The following is a 12,721-nucleotide window of genomic DNA, read 5'->3' as shown; positions in this document are numbered from 1 at the left end:
GAAATATATAAATGTTTTTTGGGGGACCAGGTGGTGGCACACTGAATAAGTGCACATAGTACGAAGCATAAGGATCTGTGCAAGGATCCCAGTTCGAGACCCTGTTTCCTCACCTGCAGGGGGGTCGCTTCACAAATGGTGTAGTAGGTCTGCAGGTGTCTTTCTTCCTCTCTATCCTCCCCTTCCCTCTCAATTTCTCTCTGCCATATACATAAGTTGGAAAAAATGGCCACCAGGAGCAGTGGATTTGTAGTGCAGGCACCGAGTCCCAGCAATAACCCTAGAGGCAAAAAAAAAAAAAAAGCAGAAATATATAAATGCTTTTCTATCTGACACTCTTGTAGTCTTGCCCCCATACTTGGTATTTTTGTACCTGTCGTGGGTCACCTTGGGTGATTCAGGTCTTCAGCTGTATTCTTCTGTGTTTTCCCTCTTTTTTTTTTTGCCTCCAGGGTTATCACTGGGGCTTGGTGCCTGCACTACGAATTCACTGCTCCTGGAGGCCATTTTTTTCTTATTTTTGTTGCCCTTGTTGCTGTTATTGTTATTGGATAGGACAGAGAGAAATGGAGAGAGGAGGGGAAGACAGAGAGGGGGAGAGAAAGATAGACACCTGCAGACCTGCTTCACTGCCTATGAAATGGGACACTGCCTCCCTCTCCCCTGCCCCTCAGGTGGGGAGCTAGGGGCTCGATCTCTTTCCTTCTCTATCTCCCTCACCTCTTTTATTTACTTATTATTGGATAAAGACAGAGAGAAATTGAGAGGGGAGTGGAGATAGGGTGGGAAAGAGACAGAGAGACACCTGCAGCCCTGCTTCACCACTTGCGAAGCTTTCCCCCTGCATGTAGGGACCAGGGGCTTGAACGTGGGTTCTTGAACATTGTAATGTGTGCACTTAACCAGGTGTGCTATCACCTGGTCCCGGCCCCCTTTCAATTACTTTCTGCCATATCCAATGAAAGAAAGTAAGAATAAAATGAGGAAAAAGAGGACTACTGAGAGTAGACGATAGCTATAACCTTGATGGCAAAAAAAAAAAGAAGAAAAAAAACACGTCCATATGTTAGCAGTATCCATGTAGGCCTTTTCCCCGTGCAGGACATAGGTAGAACCCACCTTTCTCCTTTATTCTGATTATTGAGTCACACTGGTGGAATTACAGAACGTTAGAGTCAGAAGTCAAACAACTTTAGAGACTTGTTTGGCTTTCTCCACACATCTCTTTCAGCCCTTGAGTTTGTCTCTGCAGCCTTTGCTGTGATGCTATTTCTCGGCAGAGGTACGGCCTAATGAAGATGGGCTTTCCACGAATGCATCTCAGGTTGCTCTTGGATTTTGCTAGATAGGACACATGCAGTTCATGTGGGGCTTGCAGACAGTGGCAAGCAGCCCTTAGCCATCAGCTGGATGGGCTCAGTAATCCCCCACACAGGCTTCATAGTTCTAATCCAGCTCACTCTCTACCTCGCCCTTCTCGTATCACAGTTATTTTGATCTGTCTCATTGTCCTAAAATCGTTTCATGTTTGACTATGCCCAGTCAAACCCTGAAGCAGAGAAAAATCTCCTTTGAAACATTCTTTTTATCAAGAGAGGTTGGATCGCTCTATTTATTTATTGGATAGAGACAGGGAAATTAAGAGGGAAGGGGTAGATAGAGAGGAAGAGAGAGAGGGAGGTATGCCTGCAGCCCTCCTTCCAAAACTGCAGGTGGGCACTGGGGACTTTAACCTGGGTCCTTGCACATTGTAATACATGTGCCCAGCCAGTGCTCCTCTCAACCCCGCCCCCCATGCTATTTTGTAGACCTTTTGCCCCAGCTTGTGGATACTTTAAGGGCTCCTAAAAACATTTATGCCAATCCTCCAAAAATTTGATAGATGACTAAATTAGAATGTAAAATAAAATCTAAGAAACATGTAAGCTGTTGAGGGGAGATAGCATAGTGGTTATGCAAAAAGACTTTCATGCCTGAGGCTCCAGGTTAAAGCCCTGGTACCACCATAAGCCAGAGCTGAGCAGTGCTCTAATAAACAAACAAACAACAAAGAAACATGTAAATACATATAAAAGGCCTCTTGCCCACGGGAAACAGAAATTTGACAGTATCAGACAGGCCTGTAGAGTTGGAACTCCCATTTCAGAATGCTAGCTCGAGTGGAGTAGCCGTGTGGACCCTGTGCCAAGTAAAACAACCATCACTTATTGAAACTGTAAGAAAGATAACCTCTAATGTCTCTAAAAGTTGGACTAAAAGCAGGGAACAAATGAAATGTTCATTCAAGAGAATCCACTCAGTTGGAAAGAACAGTGACTGTGGTCTGGCTTCCTCTGAGCTTGCTGTGAAGTAAGCTACATTCTGGGGTAGCTTGGCTGAGCAGATGCTCTCCTCAGCTGCCAGCCAGGGGACAGTGTCTCAGAAGGTGGGTAATACTCACAGGATAGAAGCTCTGCTTCAGGTGCTGCAGTCCGATGACATGAAATCCTGGTTGTCTTTGGCCTAGCTTCCTTGCAGCACAGAACTTCAGCGCTGGGAGACACAAACCAAGAAGACCAGGGCCTACCAGAGACTACTGCCCTTATCTTAGACTTTGTTCAGGAATAAGGGAATTCTCTGAGAATAGAGAGTATAAAGATTTCCCCCAAAGGAACTAACTTTACTTGAGTAAACAGAGAGAAGAGGGAGAAGTTTAAGCTTAAAGGCAGTCACCTTGAAAACAGTGGAGATTTTGGTAGTGTTAAGAGAAAATGGATGGGTTTGTGAAAATAAGCTAAACCACAGGCTAGCTTGTTTACCAGAGAACCAGGCAATACAGGTCAGAACACACCTCAGATGCCAAACACTGTACCTGCTTGAATTTAATTGGATTAGACTATAGAGTTGAAGCCCAGGGCACTGTTGAAAGCAATGAATATTGAAAGCATTTGACTGAAAGTATTTCTTCTCATCAGAAAGCTGAAAACTGTGTAACTAAAAGAGAGAGTATGTGGGGGGTACTGGGGGACAGGTAGAGGAACTTTTTTGTGGTGTAATGGCTCTGAGATTTAATGACAGGTGTGGTAAGTCACACACACACACTCACCCACATGTGTGAAATCTTACTTCTAATTCTTTATAATAGTGTACACCAGTGTTAAATCAATTGAAAGGAAAGTGGGAAAGAAGAGCAAAAAAGAATCAAAGGCCAGGCTTGACTGGCTTCATGTCCTATAAATTGTTATGCTTGATTTAATTTCTCATTATAGATTTAATTTCTCATTCATTATAGGAAACAGTAAATGATAGCTGACTGCTGAATTTAAAAGATCTTAAAAACAAAACAAAACAAACAAACAAAAACCCCAAACTAATGAAAGTTAAAAAGCATTAGTCTTAGGAGTAGAAGTATTTTACCAGTCATTACAGATATTCATTTACCAAGTCACTTTCTGCCAAAGAGTAACTCACTTAAGTCTTGAAGTTCTACTTTCTAACCTTTAAACGTGCCAAGGTAGTAAATATGTAGCAGTGGGGTGTAAGCCTTTGTTTCTTTTAAATCTTTATTAGTGATTTACAAGATTATAAGATAATAGAGATATAATTCTGTACCACTTCTACCACCTCCAACAAGAATAGTTCTTCCATGGTCTTAGATATGGGCTGAATGTGTGTATATATATATATATATATATATGCTTTTTTTTCTTCAAGTTAATGTGTTTCATTTCTTTCTTTTTAAATATTTATTAATTTATTTGTTCTGGGTAGAGACAGAAAGTGAAGGGAGAGGGGGAGATAGATAGATAGATAGATAGATAGATAGATAGATAGGGAGAGAGAGATACACCTGCAGCTCAGCTCCGACACTCATGTGTTGGTCTGCTTCTAATTCTGCTTCTAAGATCCCTTCTGTTTTGATCATCACATTAGGTTCGCTTGCACTGCTTAATGCTGTGGTCTATTTACATAATCACTGCTTTACCTGAGACCTGCCCTGCCTACAGGGCATTGGTTTAATCCTCACTGGTTAGATGGAAGCTTGATACTTCCGCATGTGCTTTTTCCTTCTCCCCACCCCCTATCCTACATCGTTCCTTTGTCCGACCTGACACTTCTACCTCCGGAGATATAAAGGACAGGATTTTCTAATGAATGGGGATTAGATAGATTGCACTGCATTCCCGCTCATCAATAAAGATTGAACTGCGTTCTGAGCTCAACCATGAGTCCCTGGTCGTCTGTCTCCTGCCCGAGAAGCTAGCCCAGCACTCATGAAGCTTACCCCTGCAGATAAGGACCTGGGGCTTGAACCTGGTCCTTGTGTATGGTGACCCTTGTGCTCGACCAGCTACATTACTGCCTGGCCCCTTGTTTCAGTTCTCTATATTCTTCATATACGTGAAATCATCCCATAGTTGTCCTTCACTTCTTTGCTTACTTCACTAAGCATAATCACTGCCAGTTTCATTCATTTTGTCCTGAAGGACAAAATACAGTCTTTTTTAACTGCTGAGTAGTACTCCACTAAGCACATTTCCCATGACTTTTTTGTATTAATATGACTCGAGTGATTTTTATTCCACTGGTAAAGGCTCCCCCCAACTATATCTTATTCCTCATTTTAGTCAAGAAAATGTAAAAGCACGCATCAGAGAAGCATGGGGGCCATTTAAGCAAAGGTGGCTGACTCCATGTAGAAGCTGATGAGGCATAAACCTTTGAAACATCACAAGTGATGCCTACTTGGACTTTTTAACACTGGAGGTCGAGGTAGAGAGAAACACTGTAGCACCAAAGTCTTATGGGGAAGGAAAGTCTAATAACTAACTCAGTTATCAGTGTAGTGACAAGGTGACAGCAGCACCACCACACCCTCCTCTTTAGTATAGAGTCCCTATACTACCTAAGCTCTCTGCTCTGAGGGAGTTACGGACAAAACACGAACAGCTGGACAGACTACCGGCACCTGAAATAAATGTCTGAGTGCGTCGATCTTGTCCAGCTTAGAAGAGCTACTGCTGGTTATTTTCCCCTCCCTTTCTCTCTCTCCCTCTCTCTCTCTCTCTGTCCCTCTCTCTCCCTCTCTCTCTCTGTCCCTCTCTCTCCCTCTCTCTTTCTTTCGTCCTGTTGTCAAATCCCAGGCCCTGTGTCTCTCCTCAGGTACTCTGGGGGTGTGGAAGAATGAGTGTATGTATACCCTGGACCTTGCAGCCTAAGGGAAGACAGGTGTTAAGCAAATACAGTGGTTTTCACAATCAGCACCACTCCCCCACTCCTCTCTCACCTCACTGGGTTCATCTTGGGGTCTCCCAGCCTCTCTGATGTTCCACATTTGCTGTTTTTCTTTTGCACCTGGTTGACTCATTGATGAAACTCTTCTCTTTAGTACCTCAAAACTCCTTGTGGGGCTTGGGGATTTTTTTTGAAGATGGGAGGTGGGGGAACATTGCCCCACTGGGTGGAGGGTCTTGTGCAGGGCCTAGACTGCAAAGATTGGCTAGGCGGTTTCCCCTGTGTCTATTGGCCATCTGTTTATTTTCTTTGGTGAACTATCTGTTCAGCTCTTTCCACTTTTTGATGGAATTGTTTTGCTCTTATTATTGTTGATTTTTTTTTAATGTATCGTGACTATTGCATTTCCTTACTTTAACCTCCTTTTCCATTTGTCTTTTATTTAAATTTTTTTATTTTCTTTCTTTCATTTTTTTTTTTTTTTTTTTTTACCAGAGTGCTGCTCATCTCTGGTTTATTGTGGGGTGGGGGATTGAACCTGGGACTTTGGAGCCTCGGGGATGCGAGTCTTTTTGCAAAACCATTATGCTATCTACTCCCATCCCCACTCCACAATTTTCTTAATAGAGTCATTTATTGAATGGAGATAGAGAGAGAGACATCTGCAGCACTACTTCACTGCTCATGAAGCTTCCTCCCTTCAGGTGGGAAGAGGGGGTAACATGTGTGCTCAAATAAGTGTGCCAACACCTGGACCCCTCTTGTTTCTCTTTCAGAAGATGCAACACAATATTAAATTTTAACAACTATTATTGGAAAAAGTTACTTGTTTAGCTGGGTTAATATGTCATGTGAGACTTACATTTGTTTTCTGTTCAAATCCTTTCGTTAAAATAAAGACATTTAAACGTCATAGGATCCTTGGTTAGAGCAAAGAAGGCAAAGAATATCCTTCATTGTAGAATCATTTTATTGTACGCACCTGATGTTTATTTTATTATTTTTATTTTTACCAGGGCCTTGTTCAGCTCTGGCATGTGGTGGTGCTAGGGATTGAACCTGGGACCTTGGATTCTCAGGAATGAAAGTAGAGAGAGAGGGTCTGTCTCTCTTTCTCTCTCTTTGTCTCTCTCACTCCAGAGCACTGCTTAGCTCTGGCTTATGGTGATGTTGGGGATTGAATCTCAGTTTCAGCCAGGAAAGTCTTTTGTATAGCCATTATGCTATCTCTCTGGCCCTGCACTTAATTTTTTAAAAACATATTTACTTATTTATTATTAGATTGAGACAGAAATTAAAGGGAGAGAGACAGAGAGACAATTGCAGCCTTGCTTTACCACTCGTGAAGCTTTCCCCCTGCAGGTGGGGAACAAGGGCTTGAACCTGGGTCTTCACATACTGTAATGTGAGTGCTTAAGCAGGTGCACTACTGCCTGGACCTCTATGCTTCATCTGTAGAAGTAGTTCAGGAGACACCGTGTGCCTCTCTCATCTCAGGAGCTGAACCTGCCTGCGCTGCCTTCCCTGTGACTTTCATTGACTCCAGTGCTAAATATCCAGAGAGGTTGGAAGAAGGGGGGAGGGAGCATTATGGCTTGAAATAATTTTCTTTTATAGTCTAAACATTTTTATTGTTTTACATAATTCATCTGTTTGGGTTTTTTTTTAATTATTTTGTGACTAAAATCATAATTTTTGTCTCTCTCTACCTGGCTTGGGTCAAATAGTATAATCTCTACCAGATCTGGCCCTGCTATTGCCAATGACAGTATTTCATCTCTCTTTATAAAACATTTTAAAAAATCATTTAATTTGATAGGACAGAGAAAAATTGAGAGTGGAGGGGGTGAAAGAGAAGAAGAAAGACACCTGAAGACCTGCTTTACTACTCATGAAGCTTCCGCCCTGCAGGCAGGGATGGGGCCTTGAACCTGGGTCTTTCTGCACTGTAATGTGTGCACTCAACTAGGTTCGCTATCACTCAGCTTCAGAATAAGTATACTTAAGGTCATCCTTCATATACTCAGTGGAGTATTACCCAGCAATTAAAAAGATATTATATTGTGTCCTTTGGGATAAAATAGACGGAGTTGGCGATGATGCTTAGTGAAGTAAGTAAGGAGGTAAAGGACAACTATAGAATAGTTTCATTCATATGCAGATTACAGAGAATTAAACACACAAATGTGAAAAAAGTAAGTCAGCCCAGATGTTAGCACTGTGGGAGAATTATAATGATGATCTAAGGGGAAGGCATGGGGACACAGACCTTTGGTGATGGAAGCAGTGAGAACTACTTCTTTCAGCTAGCAATAACCGCACCTCGGATAAACCTCATTGGCTACGATACTGCCACTGCACAAAGCTGAGAAACTTCTAATAAGAAGAAAATAAAAGACACAGAAAACTGAGAGCTGTTATGCATGTACCAACAACTGTACATTAATACCCCCAATTAAAAAAAAGATTGTTCTTTAAAAAATGTATTTCTGTCTCATTTTAGATGTCTAATGGCCACTGTGTGTTTCATGATGAGAAACCTTTGACTAAACAAAACTAGAAAACATTCTGATTCTCATCAACCCTAGGACTTCCCTCGCTCTACCGTGGCATCCTCATTCTCCATTTCCTCTTTTGTTTCCAAATTGGGGAAAAAAACCAAACCAAAACAAAACAAAACAAAAACTTAGTGCGCTGTTGGGCCTGTAATCCCGAGAGCTCTCCTTAGCCTAAAGGATCAGCTCCCAGCAATGCAGTGACCTTGAATGAACTCCAGAGAGATTAACCAGGAAAAAGGACTAAACCCGATTGTGTGAGTCCAGTGCTGAGAGAGGGGTGACGATGGAGGGAGAGCCAAGTGGCACCGTCTCCTGGACTCCGGTGGCCTCGTGGTGTAAGAAGTGCGGACAGCAAGACCCTAGATACTCACCTTATACCTCGGTGCGGATAACAGAGGCAGAGATGAGGGCTTACCACCACTTCCTAGAAACTTGTCTCAGGCTAGAGCAGATGGCAGGAGAAGGTACTGTGGACCTATGATGACTTGCTTTCATGTCAGTTTTGTTATTCAACCTCATTCTCAGTAGATTCATGATTTAACTAATAGATTATATATATATAATACATAATTATATCATATATATTCTACATATATATGATATAATTATGTACACTATGTATTATATAATGTATATAATTTTTTATTTTTATTTTTTCTTTGCAATATTGCTCAGATTTGCTAAGGAGCTGAACAATAACAGTTTTATTTTATTTTATTTTTTTTGACCAGAGCACTGTTCAGCTCTGCCTTATGGTGGTGAGGAGGACTGAACCTGGGACTTTTTCTTTCTTTTTTTTTTTTTTTTGCCTCCAGGGTTGTTGCTGGGGCTCGGTGCCTATACCATGAATCCACTGCTCCTGGAGGCCATTTTTTTCCCCTTTTTTGTTGTCCTTGTTGTTGTAGCCTTGTTGTGGTTTTTATTGTTGTTGTTGATGTTGTTCGTTGCTGGATAGGATAGAGAGAAATGGAGAGAGGAGGGGAAGACAGAGAGAGGGGGAGAGAAAGACACCTGCAGACCTGCTTCACCGCCTGTGAAGCGACTTCCTTGCAGGTGGGGAGCTGGGGGCTCTTATGCTGGTCCTTGCACTTTGTGCCACGTGCGCTTAACCCGCTGTGCTACCGCCCGACCCCCAAACAATAACAGTTTTAATACATCAATCAGCTTCACTGAGGCAGTCATCTGGCTTTGAACCTGGGTTGTCTGCATGAGAAAGCAGTGCACTTATCTGAGGGTGGCCAAATATTTTGAAGGAAAAAATCCTCAGACTGTCTGGTGGAAAGTGTATGTTAGCCTGTACATACATACCTGCACACTGACTCACACACCTGTGAGCGGACTCTATCATTTGGGGTGAAGGAATGACATGAGCTTTACTCTTCTTAGTTGTGCTTAGTTGCATTTTTAATTTTGTAAAACTCAAAATCACATTCTAGATTATGAAATTTATATTCCTAGAGGAAATTTCTGAAGGAAAATGGTAAGTCTGAAATGCTCAGACTTCATGCACTATCACTCCACTGTTTCCAGTGGCCAGTTTTTCTTTTTTCTTTTTTTGATTTCAGGGTTATCACTGGGGCTCCCTGCCTGCACCATGAATCCACTGCTCCTGGAGGCTACTTTTTCCCTTTCGTTGCCCTTGTTGTCTGTCATTGTTGTTATTGCTGTTGTTGCTGTTGGATAGGACAGAGAGAAATGGAGAGAGGTGGGGAAGATAGAGAAGCAGACCTGCTTCACTGCTTGTGAAGAGACCCCCACCTCCCGAAGGTGGGGAGCCCAGGCCTCAAACTGGGAACCTTACGCCAGTCCTTGCGCTTTGTGCCGTGTGCGCTTAACCTGCTGAGCTACCGCCTGCCCCCTTCTATTTTATTATTGTTTTTTTACTTTTTTTTTTTTTTGGATAGGGCAGAGAAATTGAGAAGGGAGGGGAGGGGAGAGGAAAGGAGAGGATCGGAGAGGAGCCTGCAGGTCTGTTTCACCATCATGAAGTGTCCCTCATGCAGGCACGGAGTGGGGGCTGGAACCTGGGTTCCTACACATTGTGATATGTGTGTTTAACTGGGTGTGCTGTCACCTCCCTTTCCTTTTTATTACATAGGACAGAGAGAAATTGAGAGGGGAGTAAAGACAGTGAGAGAGAGAGAGAGGAGAGAGAGAGAGAGAAGAGACTTGCAGCCCTGCTTCACTGTTGGAAAAGCTTGTCCTCTGTAAGTGTGTGTGTGTGTGAGGAGGTCCTTGTGCATGATAATGTGTGTGCTCAGCTGGGCATGCCATTGCCAGGTCCCCTTTATGAGTCATTTTTAAACTTAATTTTTTCATTTTTAATTATATTTTGAACTCAGCACCTCTTGTCTGAGAGTTCAGTGCTTTATCCACTGTGCACCTTCTGGGTCCCTTTATATATTCTTTTCATCGTGTGCCTAAACACACCACATACTTTCTTCTTTAACCTGGCTTCTTTATCAACAGATAATCTTTTCTGTCTTTGATATTTATATTAATATAACCTTCCTATCAGGAAAAGCAGTATGTAGCTGTACTTGAGGTTTCCATAGGCTTCGGATTGTCGAGCACAGTGATGTGAGGCAAGTGTGATCTAAGCAGAGTGTCGGTGTCTTCAGTGAGTTCAGCATGTGAATCACTGCATCATGAACTGGAAAAATCAAGATAAGCAAGAATGCCAATGCTTGGTGGGACTGGGGATATCTTGTTACGTAAAAGTCTGTGGTGTTCATGTCAGGAGAAGGAGTTGACCGATTCCTTTGTCTTTTCTCTTACATAAGCGCTTCCGTTGCCTCAGTGCCCCCAGCACTCTGAAGCGGTGTCTCTCCTCGACGCCACCCATGATGCAGTCCACATGCCATCATAGCACTCGGCTGCAGTTGCCTCCCCTTTTGGGACATAGACGCGAGATGCAGAGAAGGCTTCTCTGGAGTCTGCATGGTGTGGAGGGCTTGGGTGTGAGGCTACAACGCTCTGGCTCAGAGTGATAGAGGGGGCCCCATGGTCCATAATAGATACATGGACCTCGTCAGACATGGAGGTCTGGGGCAAGGAAACTTTCTGGCGTGATGGGAATGTTCCATATGTATTGATAAGTCTGATGTTTCCATCAATGTATATATTTGCTAATATTCAGCAAGCTGTGCATTTGGATATAGTCAATGAGATTTCAATAAAATTTAGCATGAAAAAATAAATACTAGAGAATACTTTTTTGAAATTCTTTTCATTTTTCTCCTCCTCTTCCTCCTCCTCCTCTTCTTCCTCCTCCTCCTTTTAACCAGAGCACTGCTCAGCTCTGACTTATGCTGGTGCTGGGGATTGAACCTGGGACTTACTTCGGAGCCTTAGGCATGAAAGACTTTTGAAGAACCATTATGCTGTCTGTCCAGCCCAATAATACTCTTCTGTATGAAAAATTAAAGGGGTTTTATTACATATGACAACACCACTCCAATAATTCTGCTTTATATATTATTTTTCCTTTAAAGATCTATTAATGAAAGAGGAGGGAGAGAGAGAGAGAGAGAGAGAGAGAGAGAGAAAGAAAGAAAACACATAACGTATCACTACTCTGGCACATGTGATGTTGGGGATTGAATTCAGGACCTTATGCCTGAGAGTCCAATGCTTTACCCACCGGGCCACCTTTCATATATTCTTTTTATCATGTGTCCAAACACATACTTTCTTCCTTAACCTGGTTCACAGTATCACCATATATGTAATCTTTATGTCTTTGATAACATATTTTAAATATTTTGCTGTGGGTTTAAATTTTTCAAATTCTATAATGATTCCTTTAATTTTTTGACTCACAGGCTGGGGCATAGTTCACCTGGTAGAGCCTATACTTTACTATGCCTGAAGACCCGAGTTTGAACTCTTGGTGTCACATAGCAGCACCATGCACGACAGATGACTTGATTCTTTCTCTCTCTCTCTGTCCTTCTTCTGTCTTAAAATTTTCAAAACGTTCTCTGGGAGCGCCAAAAAGTTAAAAAAAAAAAAAACCACTGAAGTAAATGAATATTCTAGTCTACATCTTCACACACATAAAGCATTAATTTTATCATTAGGATAGATTTCCAGATGTAAGGTGAATGAATAGTAAGACCTAGAAGATTTTATTTTATCTTTATTTATTGGATAGAGACAGCCAGAAACCAAGAAGGTATGAGAAGATAGAGAAGTAGAGAGAAAGAGAGACACCTGCGGACCTGCTTCACCACTTGCAAAGCTTTCCCCCTGCAGGTGGGCACTGGGGCTCAAACCTGGGTGAATCAAATGGTTGTGTAGGGGAACGATGTAATGCAGTGGTTATGAGGTGTTTGGTTCACATTTTTACTCTACTTGACCTTAAACAAACTCCTATAAATCTAGGTCAATGTCTCCTTTAGGGTTTGAAGTAGTAAATGAAATAGAGCATACACAGAGTTTATTACATAAACCACACAATCATAGGTTGAATGTTCCAAAACACCTTTTCATTAAGACACTAGCAATTTCTTTCCCTGAGGTGGTACAAAAGTGCTAGTTTTGAGAGTTGGGCTGTAGTGCAGCGGGTTAAGTGCACGTGGCACAAAGCACAAGGACCGGCTTAAGGATCCCAGTTCGAGCCCCCGGCTCCCCACTTGTAGGGGAGTCACTTCACAGATGGTGAAGCAGGTCTGCAGGTGTCTTTCTCTCCCTCTGTCTTCCCGCCCCCTCTATTTCTCTCTAAAAAAGTGCTAGTTTTGCATCGGAACCACAGCATTATGTTTTAGTTTCTCACTTTATGTATGAAACATGATATTCCAGGGCTGGTGGTTGTGCAGCTGACTGAGTACATTTGCAAAGACCCAGTTTCAAGCCCTCACTACCCCACCCGCTTGCAGGAGGGGGATGTTTCACAAGCAATGAAGCAGAATTGCAGATGTTTTTCTCTCTCCTTTCTATCTTCCCAT

At 42.4% G+C, this 12,721-nt stretch overlaps 1 protein-coding gene, 1 long non-coding RNA gene and 1 pseudogene across 5 annotated transcripts in view; 2 read left to right on the top strand and 1 right to left on the bottom strand.

Moving 5' to 3' along the window:
• Positions 1–12,721, top strand: part of MCF2L2 (MCF.2 cell line derived transforming sequence-like 2) — a 201,161-nt gene that overhangs the window by 3,539 nt on the left and 184,901 nt on the right. The window lies entirely within an intron of this gene.
• Positions 7,513–7,581, bottom strand: LOC132532955 (U4 spliceosomal RNA; annotated as a pseudogene).
• LOC132532818 (uncharacterized) lies at positions 8,013–10,972 on the top strand. Its single transcript, XR_009544759.1, has 2 exons — positions 8,013–8,236; positions 10,556–10,972. It is a non-coding gene; the product is annotated as an uncharacterized LOC132532818 (long non-coding RNA).

Source organism: Erinaceus europaeus, chromosome 14 (assembly GCF_950295315.1).
Source record: "Erinaceus europaeus chromosome 14, mEriEur2.1, whole genome shotgun sequence".
Classification (NCBI taxonomy): Eukaryota; Metazoa; Chordata; class Mammalia; order Eulipotyphla; family Erinaceidae; genus Erinaceus; species Erinaceus europaeus.
Note: the sequence above shows the minus strand (reverse complement) of the source record. Positions and strands in the feature narration are given on the sequence as shown.